The sequence below is a fragment of the Castanea sativa genome, chromosome 5, assembly GCF_040712315.1.
Source record: "Castanea sativa cultivar Marrone di Chiusa Pesio chromosome 5, ASM4071231v1".
Classification (NCBI taxonomy): domain Eukaryota; kingdom Viridiplantae; phylum Streptophyta; class Magnoliopsida; order Fagales; family Fagaceae; genus Castanea; species Castanea sativa.
This window is the reverse complement of record NC_134017.1, coordinates 56,557,485-56,569,843: the sequence shown is the minus strand read 5'-3', so window position 1 is coordinate 56,569,843 and position 12,359 is coordinate 56,557,485.

Here is a 12,359-nt window from a genome sequence, read left to right as displayed (position 1 = left end):
TTTGCCTTCTTCTTTTTTTGATCAGCTCCTCTTGCACTGTTCATAGGACATGAACAAAAAAGTGCAGTAGGACCCATGAATAGTAGAAAAAATAAGCTGAATAGTAAAATAAGTTGGTAAATTTTTTTTTTGCCAAACACACACTTTAGTCTGAAGGATATAAAAATGAAATGAAAGAAAATTCTTTTGTTTTTTTATTGAGTTTTAACTTATAACATCAGTTTCTTTTAATAATTGTGTTCTTTATCATCAAACCAAAATTCCAATTAGTTTTTTATGTAGACAATGATTGAATTTCAAATTTCTTATTCAACCGTAAAAAAATTTACTAGCTAAGCTAATTAGAACTCACGAAATGATACAATCCTCATTTGTTTGGTTTATGAGAAAAGTGAGAGGATGGATAAAGCAATTTGTATGAATTTACTGTTATGTCCATATTACAGAATAAAAATAATAATTAGACACATTGTACAAGTGACACAGTGTAATTATTAACTTATTTTAACTTCTTCCTCTATCTATTGATCTTTTATATATAAAAAATGAGATTAATTAAATTGGTTAAAATAAAATAATAAAAAATAAAGAAAAAATTTCTAATGAAAAGAAAAGAAGGTAAAGCTAATATGAGCAAGTTCAATAGGACAAATGGATGGACTTCAAAAAAAAATATATATATATATAAATATATATATATATATATATATATATATATATAATGGGGGCAAAATTGCCCTTTGCCTTTAAGTCCTTTTTTTTTCCATATTTTCTCCCTAAGTTGAGAAAATTGGTTTTTGGTAGATTAAAGGAGAAAATGCAACGGTCTCACCAAAATTCTTCATCTTTTTCTCCCAACCAAATAATACAAAAAGTCATTTTCTCTTATATTTTCTCCTCCCCTCTTGGCATCCTCCCTTAAATTACCCCAACCAAATAGGCCCTAAGGGTTTGGTACTATGCAGCATTGAGTGAACTATGATGCCTTTTGAGAGCAATTTTCTTCCTTGTGAGCCAAGGTTGCCTCAATACATTTTGAATTCTAATGCGATAATTTTAGTACTTTTTAATTTTTTTTTTGAGAAACAATTTTAGTACTTTTTATATTTAAGTACCCTTAGGTTGGGTCTCTACAAAACAAGAAACGACATCATCTGACATAGTCGTTGATCGAGTCATCAAAGAAATTGAATGGGCAACTAACAGTGTTCTATGCGGGCATAAATTAGGTTATTAATTGATCCATAAAGACAACATTTGGGTATGCTTTACGACTAGTTTTCCTCATTTATTTTAATCACTTGTTGTCGTTCCATATTCAAATTTTCCTCTAAATTTTAAAATAAGATTTTTTTTTCATGATTCTTGCAGTTAGCACTAGCATCCAGGGAAGCATACGTATCTCTATTTTACACCCTAAAAATCTACTTTAGCACTAACATTAGGGGTGTAAAAACCCTCCAGTTGCTATTTCTCCCCCGCTCCATCCGGGTATGCAACCCAAATTTTTTTCCATCCTTGCTATAGTAAGGTTGCATATGCAACCTTACCGTTCATGAGGTTGTAATAAAAAATATAATATTTTAATCTCTCACAGTCTCTCTTTTCTTGCATATATAATATCTTTTATTATTTTATTAGGTAGTTTATATTATTTTATTGGGTTGTATGTAAAAATAAAATTGAGATGTAGGGTAAGTTGTAAAATAGATTGGTAAAATAGATAAGCGGTGTTTGAGGATGTAAAATAGGTTTTTTTTTTTTTGGGGCATCCTCGGATGCTAGTTCTTACTATTCCATTTTACAACTTACCCAACATTCCAATTTCTACTTTTACATACAACTTATTAAAATAATATAAACTACTATATTAATTAATATAAACAATACAATTACCCCAAAGAGAGAGAGAGAGAGAGAGAATAAATTATATTATTTTGTGTTTACAAATTCGTGAACAATAGTTTGTAAATATAAGTATCTACTATTCACAGATGCTAATTTTTTCTAAATATATATACTGGGTTGGAGCACTTTTTTGGGTTCTCAGTTGCTAAAATAGCAATTTCAGGAGCTTTACACCCCAAAACTCAGCTCTAGTTGCTTCACTCTCCGATGCAGCAGAAGGGAAAAAAAAAAAACTCAGATCCTTCTTCAAGATTTGATTCAATCAAAAAAATTGGAAAATTGTTATCTTCTTCATTCTTACTTCCTTAAATCATTATTGATGGTACTTGCGGATTATTTTCTTCCAGTCTTGCTTGTTCTTGAAACCTTGCTAATATTTATCCTTTAAAACGTATCTTCATGTACTTGGTGTATATCACTGATAAAAGGAACACCTCTAATGGTGACTTATGGTGTTTTTTCATTCGCTATTGCAATAGCAAGATGATAATTATAGTATGAACTTGACATCACGATCCAAGAAGTTGTCTACTAGTGTGTGTTTGGCATAGCTTAAAAAGCCAACTTTTTTTATTATTCAGCTTATTTTTGCTACTATGCATAGATTTCATTACACTTTTTGATACTATTCATGGGTCTCACTGTACTATTTTAACTACCTTTTAGTTTTATTTACAACATTTTCTGCCAAAAATTTTCAATTTCAGCTAAATAAACTGTTTCTAAAAAGACACTTAATGGGTTCAAAAATAATTTTTAACAAATTTTCAGAATGGGTGGGTGGATGGAATAGAAGGGTGGTGGAGAATTTTGTTTCTTATTCGAAACTGATAATGCAAAGAAAATCAATAGGCTGGATGCTTCGGACTTGAAAGGACCACTTGCTTTTTTGATGGCCTGAAAAACAAAGGAAAGCGATCAAAGGTGACTGAGATCGCCGGCCAAGAACCTTCCGATGGCAAAGTTAGTTTTCTCTCTGTGTTCTTGGAGTTCCAATTTTTTGGGAAATGTAAAAATGTACCTTTTATTGGTCTGAATGATGTTTATATAGTGTCTTGAGGACAGTTATTGAAATTGTAACCTCCCTGGATTTGAGGAGGTCGGGGGGTTCTTGGATAACTCCCATAACCATTTAGGAGTTATATTTTCTCATACAATGGTCACCAGAAGTTATGCGTATATTACGGAGTGGTGAAATGTATTTAGTAATTCCCAAGTGTAAAATTCTCGTCCAGGGGTCCTCGTGTGGACGAATCCCTTCAGGACGAGAATGGGCGCCTTCCTTGGATGAGTGATGTGGGTTTGTCTTCGTCCATGGACGGCCATGGCGTAAGCCCCATCTTGGTGCTTTCTTCTGGACGACTGCTGGTGTGCTTTCTTCTAGACGGCTGCTGGTATGGATGACCATGGACGACCTGGAGTATCTTCATTCCTCATCAGTTGCCCCTCGTCCAGGGTTCACGCAGTATATCACCAGGCTTTAGGACGAGTTTTTCAAAATCATTTATTACTTTTAGCTCCTTTTTTTTTTTTTTTTTTTTTAAGCAGCGCACCACGTGTCATACTTTCATAGGTGGTTGGTCACGTTGACTTACCTCTTCAAGGCAGACGCCATGTGTCACTTTCCCATTGGTCTCGTCGTTGTGAATGCCGAGACTTTTCTACCTATAAATAGTGGTTTCTCTCTCGTGCCCCTCTCACTTTTTCAAATTTTCTGTTTTGACATTCTCGTCTATCGCCTCGTCTAGGAGTATTCTCAGCATACTTAGTATCTTCCTTCTAGAGCCAGGTATTCTCTTTACTCTAACTCTCAAGCTTTCCTTTTTAAGTGTTAGGACGTCCTCAATGGCTTCCTGTTCGTCTAGCGATAGTGTAGACAAGGCCATAGACGAGTATCACGATTCTTCTAGTTATGATACTTCTAGTTATGATACTTCCAGTGATGATAGTAGTAGTAGTGGCCACACAACAGAGGAATATACCTCTGGTGTTCCAGGAATTCCCATCGAGACCTTACAAGAAAATGTTAGGACGAGGGCAGCCTCTGGGGCAGATACCTCGACGAGCGTCCCGCCGTCCTCCCTTTTGGGCGAGGAAGAAACTGTATATAGTTGTGCTATAAAAATCCCTTCTAAGACGGACGAGAAGAGGTTAGATGCTCTTAGGAGTTGGTTCCAAATTCCTGACGACCTAAATCCTAGGTTAGCCATCCGAGGTGAACGGTGTTGCCAACCTCGTTTTGGAATAGGTATTTATGAAGCTTATTTGCTAGGGGGCTTAGATTTCCTTTGAATGCCTTTGCTAGGGAATTACTCACTAGGCTGGGCTTGGGAGTGTGTCAACTTAACCCCAACGCATGGAGACTTATTGTCTCTATGCAAGTCTTATGGAAGGAGGTATTTGATGGGAACCGTCCTATCACCGTGGACGAGTTCCTGTCCTGTTATAAACCCTCCGAGATAAGTCAATCTCTAGGCTTTTATCAGTTTATAGCTAGGGGCAATGACTGTAGGTTGATTAAGTCTTTGCCTTCGTCTGACAGAAACTGGAAGACAAAAATTTTCCCTAATTCTCCAGTATAAGGGGCAAATGCATTTCTACCAATCTCGATAGGATGCCTTGCCCAGAAACCAACTGATAATGCAAAGAAAATCAATAGGCTGGATGCTTCAGACTTGAAAGGACCACTTGCTTTCTTGATGGCCTGAAAAACAAAGGAAAAAGATCAAAGGTGACCAGGATCGTCGGCCAAGAACCCTTCGATGGCAAAGTTAGTTTTCTCTCTGTGTTTTTGGAGTTCCAGTTTTTTGAGAAATGTAAAAACATACCTTTTATTGGTCTGAATGATGTTTATATAGTGTCCTGAGGACAGTTATTGAAATTGTAACCTCCCCTGGATTTGAGGAGGTCGGGGGGTTCTTGGATAACTCCCATAACCATTTAGGAGTTATATTTTTTCATACAATGGTCACTAGAAGTTATGCGTATATTACGGAGTGGTGAAATGTATTTAGTAATTCCCAAGTGTAAAATTCTCGTCCAGGGATCCTCGTGTGGACGAATCCCTTCTAAATAGGGATGGGCGCCTTCCTTGGATGAGTGATGTGGGTTTGTCTTCGTTCATGGACGGCCATGGCGTAAGCCCCGTCTTGGTCCTTTCTTCTGGACAGCTGCTAGTGTGCTTTCTTCTGGACGACTGCTGGTGTGGATGACCATGGACGACCTGGAGTATCTTCATTCCTTATCAGAAACCAACTATTGACTCTGATAACACTGATGGTGACTAAGGATGAGAGTCTCGTGAGGGTGGTGGTCATAGATGTAAAATATTATGTCCTACACAAAAGACAATGCGACTTTTTAGTATTTATATTACTAGACACCACCATTTGGTAGAGGATATATACTACCCCCTCCTCCTAAATTGTTAGTTATGTTTAAAACATCCAAAATTTTAAGGGATTGGAGTATCTTTTTGTTAAAAAAAAAAAAAGTTTCAAAAATTACCCTCAATAATTTAAAATTAGTAAAAGAATGGCATTGAAATTTTAAATAAAGTAAAATGGTAAGTTAGGAAATTTATTCATTAACTTTTCAAAGATGACTATAGTTTTGGACATCTCAAATGGAATAGACGACCAACAATTTGGAACGAGGGGATCGAGTATCAATTAGTGAACAAATATATCTCTACCAAGAGTAATAACTCTATCCAAAAGATATAACTCTTTGTTGAATAAATATAGCATTGTGTGAAGTAGTAGCATCCATTAGGTAGAGTATTTGCATACATGAAGGCGCACCAAATTATGGTGTGATCACCCATAATGAACGTACACTAACACTTCATTCCTTACATTCTTTGTGTGTTATTCAAATGTTTTCATATATGAAACCTAATGCTGGACCCTATTCAAAAGTTTAGAGCTTGAATCGATAAATTTTTTAGAGTTTTGGAGTTTTGATACAAGCAATATAGGCTTTTTCATCTACTAACCTTTTCCCTTTCAATTTCCTTTTCCATTTCTTTTCTTTTTTAATTATAATTTACAAGTTATATTAAAAAAAATGTATACTTTTATCCCTTTTTATTTATTTTTCAATCTTCATAGACCCTTTATCTTTACTTAGATTTCAAAAAATATTTTGTAGCTAAAATTTTGGTTCCAATGTAAAAGCTCTCCATATCCTCTTTTATGCCTATAGCATAATACAAAAATGGATGCACATATGGAATGAATTTAAAACAAATTTCTAATTTTTGACGTATATTTAAAATACAAGTTTAAGTTTTTTTTTTTTAAGGAACAAGTTTATGTTTAAGCACATGTTAATGTTAAACATATTTTTTAAATTCATTAACAAGTAATTAAATTCTAGTTGATGTTTTTATAGTTCCAATTCCAACAAAACCAACAAGGCTACTCATGACTCTTTTTTTATTTCAAATTCTGCTTTGTTAAAAAATCAGATCTACATGTAAAGAAAATATAGATCAATTTTTTGGATCTAAAAAATTTCAGATCCGCATCTAATGAAGATGCAAATCAGTTTTTTGATTAAGAAAAATTCAAATTTGCATCTAATGAAGGTGCAAATCAGTTTTTTGATTGAGAAAAATTCAGATCTACATTTGATGAAGATGCAAATTAGTTTTTTTATTAAGAAAAAGATACGACAACAAGCAGATTTTTGAAATAAAAAATAAATCTTAGCAATAAAAACATCATAAACACATTCTAATAAAGAAAGTTTCAACAACACACAAGATGAACATTGCAAAATCAAAATTAAACAAATATTGATTCATGCATCACAAAATTAAAAGAGATAGAAGAAAAGAAAAGCTACATCTTGCATGGACGTACTCTTTTTTCTCAAGAGAATATTTTAGGGTTCAAAGAAATTTATGCAATTGTCTTTGAAACCTAAAAATCCTTGCTTACAAAAAAGAAATTCTTAAGAACAAAGCCTCCAAAATCTCTTTAACGTAAGAGAGAAAATTGCAGAAAGATGAGAAATCTGAGAGCGTGAAAAAGTGTGCTGAATTCTGAGATCCAGTCTCTATTTATAGAGGCTAAGAAACTCAGAAAAATAACTTAGACTATTAGAATTCGATCCGGGACGCGTCCTTCCACTAAAAAATCATAAAGGATGTGTTTCATCGTCACCTGAACACGATTGGACCAAAACCTTATTGTGTGCCATTCTCCAAAAGTGCCGAATGCCAATCTCGCTTTCAAGTTTGGGTGTGTTTTAGACTCCTTTTTTTTAAAGGTTTTCTAAGCCGGGACTTGCACTTAGACACGTTTTTAATCTGTATTCTAAAAATTAAACTCTATTCTGGATAATTTAGGTCTTTTCAGCAATAATTATCTTGTAGATAAATACTCTAAAATAAATCTTGATAAAGTCTAGATTATCTACAATTTTATCGTTATCCTATTATCCCCTTTATTTTCATGCAAGCAAGCCTATTTTTGACACTAACTATCAACCAACCACAAAATTGTTTAATTAATTTTAATTATTTAACAAATCAAAATTAATTTAAATTAATCATGTGTGGTTGACTCTACCTAGGCACAATGCATGCTAACCGTGTAAATTTGATCATGCGATATCTTCCTATCAACGGTCCGATTTGGAAATTGGGCATATTGTTGTGAATGTCAAAATCTCAAGATCATGTTTATGATATGCAATGAATGAATTAATGCATGTAATGCAATCTTGAATTTTAGGGTACATGAATGGTCATTCCAGTCATCTTCCTTGATTAAATCATGGGTGCAAAATCGAGTGTCTACAGAATGTATGTAAAAAAATTATTCAACATGGTTTGAATATAAGTTTATGTTTATTTTTTTTATAATTTTTTTCTTTACATGCTAAAATTTAAAAATAATTTGTAGCTTAATTGTTGGTACTATCATGAAAGGTCCCAATTTTTATATTTGATGGCTTCAACATTGTACAAAAAACAAATATGCATATGTGGGATAAAATATAAAAAATCATTTAATTTTTTTTCCATATATTTAAAATACAAGTTTATGTTTAACTACATGTTTATATTAAAAGAAAAGGTTTGTTAAATCATTTATAATAACAAATACTTAAGTGGAAGTTTATATTTTTATAGTTTAATGTTATTTGTAATAGTTTAAATTATTGAGAGTATAAAGTTGGAGAGCACTTCATGTGTAGAGCATTTGTGAATAATTTTTTAAAATAAACATTTATGTAAACATTAACTTATTTTTTGGACAAGTAAAATAAATTAAAAATAATTATTTACATTCATCCGATCTGTACATATTTTTGGTATCCCATTTTAAATTATTTTAAGCATAATTTGAACATTATTTGTTATCATGATATTTGTATTAATTTCTAAAAATGGTAATCAATGGTTTTTCTTTGAATTGGTAAAGAGACATGTTTAATGAGTGTTAGGTATTATGGTAATAAGTTTGATGTGATAAAGATTTTGTTGACTTTCCCTCCTTTAAAAGTTATCATGACTTTTGAGTGAAGTTGTGGTGTATCTTAATGTTAAAACCTATTTCCATCTCCCTTATGTGTGTGTGTGTTTTCCTCAAAAAAAAAAGAAAAAGAAAAAAAAAGAATGGGTAATTGTCCCATATTGCTTAAAAGCATATGTTTGTGTAGTATAACTTGCTACATTCTTCCTTAAAAGTTATGATGACTTTTGAGTGGAGTTGTGGTGTATTTTTGTGTTAGAACCCTTTTCCCTCTCCCTTGTGTCTGTGTGTTTGTTTCTAAAAAAAAAAAGAGGATTTTGTTGACTTCTTAATAAAATAAGTTTTTTTCCCTCTCTCCTTTTGCTAAGAGCCTTATAACTCAATTGGTTGATATCTTCTTGTGTTTTTAATAGAAATATTTAAGTTTTAAACGCACCTCCTCTAGCTATCTAATTATATAATATATAAATAAATATATATATTTCCAAATCCCACATTGTATTTTAGTTTTTTTTTTCCTTCCTTGCATTTATTTTCCTTATGTTCCCTCTCTACTTTTTTTGATTTTAACTTTAGATTGCTTTTTATTTAAGTAATATAGATATAAAATTAGGATTTTTTTTTTCGTTAGGATACATATGCATCTTGAAACAATACGTATGCAGCTTAAGTCTCTACGTACACAATTGGCTGCCCAAAAACCAAAACCTAGTTTTCCCTACTTTCTTTCCATAAATATGCTCATATGTGACGTGGATCCAATGTATGTTTCCTCATGAATGAGCTCATATGCTCTATTTCCTATAATTAGGTAATAAACTATATTTGATGATTGATTCTTGAGGTTTGTTTGAACTTAATTACTTCATCTTGAACTTCCATGCTTAAGAGGCAAGTTAGGAAACCAACTTAGTAGATGCCCAGTGAACTGACTAGATAGTACAAATGGAGACTAATCCATTAGACTAGGCGGGCTTGGGTGTCTACAAGCCTGCCTAGACTAATGGACCTAAAGTATGATTGAATTGCACCTTTGCATATGGGTCAACAGAGTGATTCATGGAGATGGTAACTCCCATCTTTGTCTAAATCACAAGTTAGTTACGTACTTCCAAATCCTTGTCTAGGGCAAATCCATATTGGACTACTATTAAGAGAGCCATTAGTATGGAAAATGTGGTGGCATTCATTGGTCATGCTTAGGGTGCTCACGTATGATATAATGAAATATTGGTGTTTTGAATGAAATAGTGAGTCTCTTTGGTTGAGGATTTTCTAAGGAAGTAAATAGGATATATGTTTTTTAGAATGATGTAGATCAAAGGGTTAGAGAGAGAGCGCCCTTTATGAATGGATGTCCCAATTTATCCAAGATAATTGGTAGCCATCTGGGTAGTGTATTTAGAGGATTGATTTCCATCTTTAATCCCGAAAACCCTTGAAATGTTAGATGATCAAAATAATAGACCAAACAAAATCTTGTGCAAGTTTAGTGTAGAGTGGCGATTGACACTCATGTCTCATGGATCAGTACTATGTTGGCAAGTTAGAGTGTCAAGTAGAATGTTTGATCCATGTTTTACCTAGATTTATATTTAGATTTTATGGTAATTATAGGGGGCAGAACTAACATCTCAGCCCAACTTCACTAAGAATGAGGCTGTATAGAGGCCTAGTACAATTAATTTGAATAGGTAGGTTATCTAGGCCAACCTTTTCAAGCTTAGCTGGTTGCGTTAGATGATTTAGAGAAGAATATGCAATTAAGGGAGTAGCTTTAGGATGGAGTAACAATAGGAAAAACAAAGATTCTTGTATAAATTCTTCCTCGGGCTGATCCGAGGAGCTCTAGTTCATATGATATCAACTTCTCAATTACAAAGTTCTTGATTACACTTTATATTTCTCTCTCCAATTTTTCTATCCCCCTTTTTCTAGAGAATTCCCTTTCCCTTATATAGCTACCTAGATTGCATCCCAGCCCTTCACTTGGACAGCCATTGATCTTCACTTGGATGCTTGTCCCATCAGGACCTAGCTGGAGTTGGTAGGATATGTTGCAAGCTATGAGGGCACTGTTCAGGGGTTATTCTGCCATTAATGCGGCCAGCTGAGTTGGTGCAGCGTATTAAATGCAAAGATGATGGGTAATTTATCTGGAAGTGTGGGCAAAACGAGGAGTATGCCTTGACCGAGTGGACCGTGGTGGAGGAGAAAAATGAAGTTGCCACCTAAATTAGGTCTAGGAATTATAAATATAGTGCCCTTTGTGGAAAGACTGATATACTACCAGAGCATGTGTTTGGAGTTTAGGTATGAGGATGGGAAGGTGTTAGACACCCAACTCCACCAGACCCATGGGTTGGCTTCCTCTCATTGTGTTCTAAATCCTAATCCCATCAAAGGGTCCTCTAATATGTTATTCTAAACTCACACACACACACTCTAACATACATCTAGCAATCAACATGGCATCTATCCCATATTCATCCATAGCATAAAACCCTACCATTCATCTAGGAATATATATCTAAGGGCAGCAAGCATATCGCAAGGTAGTAGCACCAACAAGGCATTTAATCAAGTATATTCAATCATTCAAACCTAGCATCATGGTATTTATCAATCAAGGAGACCAATCATCATATTCAAATATGCATGTTCATGTTCATATGCATGACTTACCTTTACTTACCTCGTTGCACTATAACACCTTAGCACATATGCATCAATGCATGTTCATGTGGTTCATCAAGGTTATAAACCCTAATCATCAATTCAACAATCAAAGCATGTGAAACATGTTATTCTACTAAACCTAATGCTAAATGTGTGAAAACTAGATTTAACAAGACCAAAAAATATGATTAAAACAAAACAAATAAAAAATCAAGAACCCTAAATCTACGTTTCTAGGCACGAGGATGCATACGCATACATAAGTATGCACATGTATACTGCCCAGAAACACAGTTTTAAAGCAAATAACAAACAACAATCAAACAAAACCTAGCATTCTTCTAATATATAACCAAACAACCTAAACTAACAACAAAGATATTAAAGACCAAAAAATAAAGATAAACAAAACAAAATCTATTTCTAAACATGCATTGGATCTAATAACAAACAAGAACAACATTTAACACATCAAAACATGTTCATCAATATAGCTAATTATTCAACTCTTCAATCAAAACATGATAAGACACAAAAAAATAAAATAAAAAAATTAAACAAAACCAAACATATTTCTAAGCATTCATAACTTATAAATCAAATTAAGACAAAAAGAACACAAGTTATAAAACTCTAAATTAAGGAGGAGTCATGGAGGCAGATTCACCTTACTTATGGAACACAACTTAGTTGATATTTTAACCGGTCCCTCAGTGCCTACACAACAAGATTGAATGATAATCAAGAGAATTAAAGTATTAACTAGTTTATAGGTAATCACAACTCAAAATAAAAAGATGTTCTTGAAAAGATTGTTTGAAAAAAGGTTTTGAAAAAGATTAGAAAATAGTTCCTGCCTTAATGAATAATAGAGAGAGGTTTTGAACAACCAAAAACGTGCTTGGTGGTTGTGTGTGCAGAACATTAGAGTTAGAAAAGAGTTTTGGAAGAGTTTAGGTGAAAAATCAACTCTCTATTGCTAGGGTTTGAGTTTGGATACATAAGGTTGTATTTATATGTTTAAATTAGGGTTTTTAAGCTCATTTAGAAGGTTTTAGATGTTCCAAAGGGTCTAGGGGCTGGGGCCCATCAAAGGGGGCTGGGGTCCATCAAAGGGGGCTTTGGGCTCTAAAATATGAAGTTTTAGGCTTCTGGAATTTGGCCTGAGTATGCAAGTTTGGGGTTGCACATGCTTGCGTCCTCAGAAACCCTAATTTTGACAACTCTGATAGCCTAACTTCAAATGGCCATAACTCACTTAATATCAATTCAAATTAGGCAAAA